Here is a 9,172-nt window from a genome sequence, read left to right as displayed (position 1 = left end):
GGAGAGTGAAAAAGTTGGCCTAAAGCTCAACATTCAGAAAACGAAGATCATGGCATCTGTTCCCATCACTTCATGGGAAATAGATGGGGAAACAGTGGAAACAGTGTCAGATTTTATTTTTTTGGGCACCAAAATCACTGCAGATGGTGATTGCAGCCATGAAATGAAAAGACACTTACTCCTTGGAAGAAAAGTTATGACCAACCTAGAGAGCATATTCAAAAGTAGAGACTTTACTTTGCAAACAAAGGTCCGTCTGTCTAGTTAAGGCTATGGTTTTTCCTGTGATCATGTATGGATATGAGAGTTGGACTGTGAAAAAAACTGAGTTCTGGAGAATTGATGCTTTTGCACTGTGGTGTTGGAGAAGACTCTTGAGAGTCCCTTGGACTGCAGTGAATTCCAACCTGTCCATTCTGAAGGAGATCAGTCCTGGGATTTCTTTAGAGGGAATGATGCTGAAGCTGAAACTCCAGTATTTTGGCCACCTCATGCGAAGAGTTGACTCATTGGAAAGGCTTTGATGCTGCTTGGCATTGGGGGCAGGAGGAGAAGGGGACAACAGCGGATGAAATGGCTGGATGACATCGCTGACTTGATGGAGATGAGTCTGAGTGAACTCTGGCAGTTGTTGATGGACAGGGAGGCCTGGTGTTCTGCAATTTGTGGGGCTGCAAAGAGTTGGACACGGCTGAGAGACTGAACTGAACTGAACTGTATTTGCCTTGATTCATGGATCTGACATTCCAGGTTCTTATGCAATATTGCTCTTTACAGCATCTGACCTTTCTTCTATCACCAGTCACATCCACTGCTCGGTATTGTTTTTGCTTTGGCTCTATCCTTTAGTTCTTTTTGGAGTTATTTCTCCACTGATCTCCAGTAGCATATTCGGCACCTACCAACTCGGGGAGTTCCCCTTTCAGTATCGTATCATTTTGCCTTTTCATGCTGTTCATGGGGTTCTCAAGGCAAGAACACTGAAGTGGTTTGCCATTTCCTTCTCTAGTGGACCACATTCTGTCACACCTCTCCACCGTGACCCACCCGTCTTGAGTGGCTCCGCAGGGCATGGCTTAATTTATTTGACTTAGACAAGGCTGTGGTCTGTGTGATTACATTGCTTAGTTTTCTGCAATTATGGTTTGTGCGTCGGCCCTCTGATGGCTCTCACCACACCTACTGTCTTACTTGGGCTTCTCTTACCTTGGACGTGGGTATCTCTTCATGGCTGCTCCAGCAAAGTGCAGCTTCTACTCCTTACCTTTGACGAGGGGTATCTCCTCACAGCCACCCCTCCTGAACTTGAACGTAGAGTAGCTCCTCTCGGCTCTCTTGCACCCACACAGCCACCACTCCTTGGGCATGGGATAGGTTCTCTCAGCCTCCGCCCTTGACCTTGGGCTCCTCTAGGCCAAGCTTCTTTGCGGTCCATCGCAGTGATCTGTATTTATTTATTTGAAATCTTCATCAGATTAGTTGAATGGATGAATATTACCTCATGTGTTTTAAAACCTTTTTGATATTTTTTATTTTTATTTTTTTTTCTTTTTTTTAAATTTATTTATTTATTTTTTTATTATTTTTTTTATTTTTTATTTATTTATTTATTTATTTTTAAATTTTAAAATCTTAAATTCTTACATGCGTGGTTTCCTCTTCAGATCGTATAAATCTTTTGCCTTTTTGATATTTTTAACAGACTTCTCAAATATCAAATTCTAACTAAAGATTTTTTAGACTCCAGCTAACTCTGGGATATTTCAAAGGAACCCTGAGACATCTCAGGGAGGAATAGTAAACCAGTTAGGTTTATTTGATATGTTAAATTACTTGAGAAACATTGTCAAGTGACTGAAGATGAAATTTACATTATAATATATAGGTACATGCCATTAACATAGTTATTCCAAAATTTGTATGAAATTCCTGTTATTAGTGTTACCAGTATCAGTCATACTATTTAGTTTCTTAAAATGTATGTCATAGAAATAACCACGTTTTGTGCCAATTGCATCATAATCAAATTATTTAACCATACCCTTTTAAGTTTTACCCATTATAGACAATCATTATTTTACATTGAGGCTTTTTTAAAATTAATATCTTCAAGAAAATTCATAAAAGGATTAAAAAAATATGAGTTTCTAATAGTTTTTAGATCATACCACTAAAATGGGAAAACCTGATGACTTCATCCAAATCAACAAGGATTAATTAATTACATGAGACTGAGTGAATTGATAAATATGATTTTAACTTTCACTTTTTGTAGAAATATACTGGTTTTTAATCTTTGTTTTCCAAAAAGACCTTTCCCCTTATGCTATGACCTATGACAAATTGATAATGTACACCTTTCTGAAAAAGATGAAATATTTGTTTCTCTTTACTCGATCCTTTCAAAAATTGGCTTCTTTAACTGGCTCTCCTGTGAACTTCATGGCTTATTGCAACTGGATAACAACTAGTTATACAAATCTTTATTTTAATTTGTTCTTTGTTTCCAAATAGCTTATCCTTTATGACTCTCTGCTATACTATGACTTTATTAATGCTACTAGCTACGTTACTTATATTCTGTTTATTTTATAAGATTGTTCCCTCTTAAAATACCCAGTGTCAAAACAGGCCTCCAACAACATTGATAATGGCTAAACAGGATCACATTTATGACTCTTTATAACATAATTATAATTTATATATGTGTTACAATTATATACATATATATGTATTACAATTATGTTGTATAGAGTCATAAATATGATCTTGTTTCTATCCATTCCACTTCCAAAGGAGAAAGAGGTAATTTCTGTGATAGGTCTTTGCCCTTTACCCAAAGGTGACAGAGTCTGAGATAATCCTGTTCTTTCTTTTGTTAATCATTTACTTGCAACCTGCCTTCTGCCTATAAAAATTTTCCATTTTCTACAACCCCTCAGAGTGCCTTTCTATTTACTAGATGGGATACTGCCCAAATCATCAATCACTGAATAAAATCAATTTGAGTTTTAAGTTCATTTAGTTAAAATTTCCTTTTTAACATAAAAAATATGTTTTTGGACCAATATATGTTTCTCATGTATATGAGAAAGGTCTTTACCCACAGTTCCTGGCTCACAGCTTCCAAAACTCTTAGAATTTCCTAAGTGATAAAAACAATGGGACTGTTGTCAAACCCAAGTTCATGTTCCCAATTAACAGTGAGGCCAAGTAAACAAAAAATCTCAGAGTTTGGAGCAGAGAGAGGCTTATTTGAGCAGGGTCAAACAAGGAGAATGGGCAGTTCATGCTTAAAAGAACTGAACTCCCTGTTGCTCCTCAGGGAAAATATTTTAAAAGCCAATTTTTGGGTGAAGGCTCTAGGGTACATCTCTTCTTTTTTTATTGGTTTGGGGTAAGGTAACAGGATGGTGTTTCAGGAATCTTAATCATCAACTTTCTGTTTCCAAATAGTCTGAGGTTTAGTGCTTATGCTCACCCTGAAGTTACCGTCTTTCACCTGGAAGGGAAACCTAGTTTCTGCTGAACAACTTAAAGATATGCATCAGATAGTAATACATATCCCCCAGGAGGAATTAGAGCTGTTTTATCCACTGTAATTTTTCCTTGGTTGTGCCTTCCCTCCCTTCTCCCTACTAATTAGTAACTGTTTGAATTCCCCCTTTGGAACTCCAGAAAGTTGTAGGAGACTGAAACCTTTTACCACAAACAACAAACAGGGGATATGGAAAGGTTTTTGTACCTGGGAGGGCCCTGTAGAGCTCTTTGAGGTTTTAATCCACTCTTTTCTTTGATATTCCTCAATCTTCATGGAAAATAGATGTGGGACTAGAGAAGGAATGACCTTTTGGACAGAAAAAATAATCATAAACTCAGCAGAGAAACTTAATTTTAGAAGACTGGGCTTTAAGGGGACTCGGATTTAAGGGAACTAATTTTCACCAGTATGGCATCATTCTCAACATGTGCTTTTGAACAAATTATTTCTTCTGTGCTGTAAGTCCTTGTCTTTCATTTCTATTTGGAAAAATCTTTCAAAACCATGCTTTGTCAGTAATTCTTCTTTAAAGACTACAGCTTTTCTACAGATAATCTTCCAGAATACAGAGTATGCTAAATATGCTCTGCTAGTCACCACAACCTAGAGGGAGGGCTCTGACCATACATCTAAACTTTACAACCTGCCCCACTAATAAAGTGTATTATACCCAACTTTCATTACCAGTGTATCACAAATGTTATATTGCATTACAATGATAGAAACCTCTGACTATGTTTTTGTGATGTGTAAGACTCCTTGACAAGTGAATTTTAGAAAGAGAGAACTTACAATCACCTAACTCCCCATGTCTGCCTCAAAATATACCCAATACTCTTCCTCTTCCTCTTTTAAATATGCTAGAAACAAGAAAAAGTTGCTTAAGTCCTTATTCTAGGAGATATTGACTCTTAGGAAATATAGGATATAAAATCAAATAATCAAATCCATTATGATTATGAAACAGGAATCCAAGTTCATATTCACGGAGCTGAAGAATGAACTCCACAGATATGCAAACATTCACGGTAGCAAGCAACCAAAATTTATTTCAGAGAGAAGAAAAGGACAAAGATCTCACCCTAGACACTGAGAGGGGGGTGAAGTGCCCCAAAAGGTGGGACTTAACAGCAGTTTATATCATTACTAGTATTGATTTGTACACTTTTGATTCGTTCTTACTTTTTTTTAACATATGTCATTTCTAACAAATCACCTTAAAAGTCAGAATGTTTAACTTGACATCCTTATAGCTTCTTTTGATCCTCAGATTCTTAGTTGTCCTATACATTAAATCACCATGCCACGACCTTTTCCCATGAGTACCAGCCATTTTACAATGGACCAGATGTATGGGCTAAAGATTAAGGTTCACCAGTTGCTTTTCCCTTGGCATATGGAAAGTCATATGGAACAGAAGTTAATTACTACCCTTTTCTGGATCTGAGTGCTGATAATTTATCAGTCCAGGAGAACATTCCTCTGAGAGCCAGAAACTTGGGACAAAGGGTATAGTTTTAGGTTAATGGAGCAGGAAGTTTATTGAAACAGGCTCAGATCTCAGAGTTCCTACACTAATGCCTAACAATTTCTACCTCAATTATATAGTGGAGGTGACAAATAGATTCAAAGGATTAGATCTGGTAGACAGAATACCTGAAAAACTATGAATGGAGATTCATAACAAGTGGCAGTGACAAAAATTATCCCAAAGAAAAAGAGACACAAGAGGCAAAGTGATTGTCTGAGAAGCCTTTATGAATAGCTGAGGAAAGAAGAGGAGTGAAAGACAAAGGAAAAAGGGAAAGATATACCCAACTGAATGCAGAGTTCCAAAGAATAGCAAGGAAATATAAGAAGGCCTGTTAAAATGAATAATGTGAAGAGATAGAAGAAAATAATAGAATGGAAAAGACTAGAGATCTCTTCAAGAAAATGGAGCTATCAAGGCAACATTTCAAGTATGGACATGACAAAGGACAGAAACAGTAAGGATCTGACAGAAGCAGAAAAGATTAAGAAGTGACAAGAATACATAGAAGAACTAAACAAGCAGTGTCTTAATGGCTCAGATAACCGCAATGGTAGTCAGTCACCTAGAGCAGGACATCCTAGAGTGTGAAGTCAATTGGGCCTTATGAAGCATTACTGTGAACAAAGCTACTGGAGGTGATGGAATTCCAGCTGAGCTATTTCAAATCCTAAAAAATGATGTTGTTAAAGTGTTGTACTCAATATGCCAGCAAATTTGGAAATCTAACAGTGGCCACACGACTGGAAAAGGTCAGTTTTCATTCCAATCCCCCAAAAGGGAAATGCCATGTTCAAGATACCATCCAATTGCACTTATTTCACTTGATAGCAAGGTTATGTTCAAAATCCTTCAAGCAAGGCTTCAGTAGTATATGAACTGAGAACTCACAGATGTACAAGCTGGGTTTCAAAGAAGCAGAGTAACCAGAGATCAAATTGCCAACATCTATTGGATCATGAAGAAAGCAAAGGAATTCCAGAAAAATACCTACTTCTGCTTCATTGACTATACTAAAGCCTTTGACTGTGTGGATCACAAAAAACTGAAAAATTATTAAATAGATGGGAGTACCAGACCACCTTGCCTGTCTCCTGAGAAATATGTGTGCTGGTCAAGAAGCAAAACTTGAACTGAACATGGAACAACTAACTGCTTCAAAATTGCAAAAGGAATATGACAAGGCTGTATATTGTTACTTTGCTTATTTAACTTATATGCAGAGTACATCATGTGAAATACCTTGGCTGGAAGAATCACAAACTGAAATCAAGATTGCTGGGAGATATGCAGATGATATCACTCTAATGGAAGAAAGTGAAGAGGAACTAAAGGGTTTCTTGATGAGGTTAAAAGAGGAGAGTGAAAAATTTGCTTGAAACTCAAATTCAAAAAACTAAGATTATGGTATCTAGCCCCATCACTCCATGGCAAATGAGTCAGTGATAGTCGCTCAGTCATGTCTGACTCTTTGCAACCCCATGGACTGCTAGGTTCCTCTGTCCATGGAATTCTCCAGACAATAATACTGGACAGCGTTTCAGGGTGAAAAAATGGAAGCAGTGATAGATTTTATTTTCTGGGCTCCATAATCACTGTGGATGTTGATTGTATCCATGAATAAAAGATACTTGCTCCCCGGAAGGAAAATTCTGACAAAACTTATCAACATAAATGTCTGTATAGTCAAAGCTATTCATTTTTCCAGTAATCATGTACGGTTATGAGAGCTAGATCATAAAGAAGGCTGAGCACCGAAAAATTGATCCTTTCAAATTGTGCCGGAAAAGACTCTTGACAGTCCCCTGGACTGCAAGGAGATCAAACCAGTCAATTTCAAAGGAAATCAGCCTGAATATTCATTGGAAAGACTTGCTGAAGCCAAAACTCCAGTTCTTTGTCACCACGTACAAAAAGCCAACACATTGAAAAGATCCTGATACTGGAAATCAAGACTGAAGGCAAAAGAAGGGAAAGTCATAGGATAAGATGATTACATAGCATCACTGTCTCAATAGACATGATTCTGAGCAAATTCTAGGAGATAGTGAAGGACAGGGGAGCCTGGCATGCTACAGTCCATGGGACTGCAAAGTCGGATAGGGCTTAGTGACTGAACAACAAACAACAGAAGACTGTAAGCAGGCTAAAATAGCCCACTTACAACATCCAGGCCCACTTGTGACCCCTCAGCTTACCACCAATTAAAAGTTACTGTTATTAACTCTTCCTGATACAAATCAGTTGCCTGCCTTACAAGGTTCCAGCCTGAATCCCCGCCCATTTACCATTTCTGAAACTCAGTCAGGGTGATTTCCCTTACTGTAGCTGGTTTAACAAACTTAGATTTGCATGATTCATAGGTTTTATGGTTGTCTTTGGGGAAGATAACATCAAAAATAGGAAATAATATTTTACATTGTCAAGTAGCCATCAAAACACAGAGCCTTGTGAAGCCCAGGCCTGCCTGAGGCAACATCAATAAAGTTCCCTTTCAATGGACTCTTCATCAACTATTCATGTGTCTGACTGTGTCTGAAAAGTTTTTGAGGGCCACAGAAGCATCTCCATAACAAACCTTGTTACAGTGTGATTTGTATCAGTGTTTTCAAGAAGCAATTGAATGACTATGTAACCCTGAATAGCATCAAAACAGCTTGGATATTTCTGCTTCTTGTAATACTGTGTCATCAAAAACACCATTTGGCATGGAAACAACCTAGATATCCATCAGCAGATGAATGGATAAGAAAGCTGTGGTACATATACACAATGGAGTATTACTCAGCCATTAAAAAGAATACATTTGAATCAGTTCTGATGAGATAGATGAAACTGGAGCCGATTATACAGAGTGAAGTAAGCCAGGAAGAAAAACACCAATATAGTATACTAACACATATATATGGAATTTAGAAAGATGGCAATGACGACCCTGTATGCAAGATAGCAAAAAAGACACAGATGTGTATAACAGAGTTTTGGACTCACAGGGAGAGGGAGAGGGTGGGATGATTTGGGAGAATGGCATTGCAACATGTATACTATCATGTAAGAATCGAATCGCCCGTCTATGTCTGACGCAGGATACAGCATGCTTGGGGCTGGTGCACGGTGATGACCCAGAGAGATGTTATGGGGAGGGAGGTGGGAGGGGGCTTCATGTTTGGGAACACATGTACACCCGTGGTGGATTCATGTCAATGTATGGCAAAACCAATACAGTATTGTAAAGTAAAATAAAGTAAAAGTAAAAAATCAAAAACAAAAAACAAAAACACCATTTGGGAATTACCTGTGATCAAATGGTTAGGACTCAGTATTCTCACTGTAAGAGTCCTGAGTTTGATCCCTAGTTGGTGAACTAAGGTCCCTCAAGCTGTGAGGTGTGGCCAAAAAAAAAAAAAAAAACAAACAAAATAAGAAGAAAAAAAGAAAAACTTCATAACGTGTTAGTTGTTTAAACAATTCAACAGGTATTATTAGTTTTTTTTTTTTAACTAATACAAAAGGAAGAGAAATTAACACTATGTAGCAAGAGGTATTGGTTTTAAGAGTTCACTGATAGGTGAATTATGAAAACTGAGAGAAAGGAAAAGTTTAAGAGAGCTCAAGGTAAGCGCTGTAACTCTTCTGACACCAGTGAATGATTCTGCTACCAATTCAAATGTGTGTTGTGGGGCTGGTATCTCTCCTTACCTCCTGGGTGTCCTGCAATTCTTGTTGTAAATAATAAGGCACTCGAAGGTGAAATGGCTCTAAGGCATTTTTCAAGAACTGAGAACAAAAGATCTCTTGAAACCAAGTCCCCCTAAAGCCAAGTTCCTCTGTTCAGTTTATGTTTAACTCAAGCAGTTAATAATTAGAGAAGCAAGAAAGTACAGAAACAAAGGAACAGCAGTCAAGAGATAACAGTTCAACCATAAAGGACTCACAGGACTCCTAGTTCCTCCTTTTTTATAGGTAAAAATGTGACACATATACTTGAGCTGTTTTCCAGAAAGTAAGACCCCCAAGCAGATGGAGGATGGTGACTATATGCTAGCCACAAGGATGTAGATTCCACATTAGTTAGAACTAGAAGGTTGATGACTAAGATT

The 9,172-nt window shown here is 37.7% G+C and overlaps 1 long non-coding RNA gene across 1 annotated transcript; it reads right to left on the bottom strand.

Annotated features, from left to right (window-relative positions):
- Positions 1,306 to 8,854, bottom strand: LOC106502583. The gene is made up of 3 exons (XR_001917093.1): positions 8,772 to 8,854; positions 3,746 to 3,847; positions 1,306 to 1,444 (listed from the first exon to the last, which is right to left on the bottom strand). It is a non-coding gene; the product is annotated as an uncharacterized LOC106502583 (long non-coding RNA).

The sequence above is a fragment of the Capra hircus genome, chromosome 2 (genome assembly GCF_001704415.2).
Source record: "Capra hircus breed San Clemente chromosome 2, ASM170441v1, whole genome shotgun sequence".
Lineage (NCBI taxonomy): Eukaryota > Metazoa > Chordata > Mammalia > Artiodactyla > Bovidae > Capra > Capra hircus.
The sequence above is the reverse complement of the archived record's forward strand: the minus strand, read 5'-3'. Positions and strand labels throughout refer to the sequence as shown.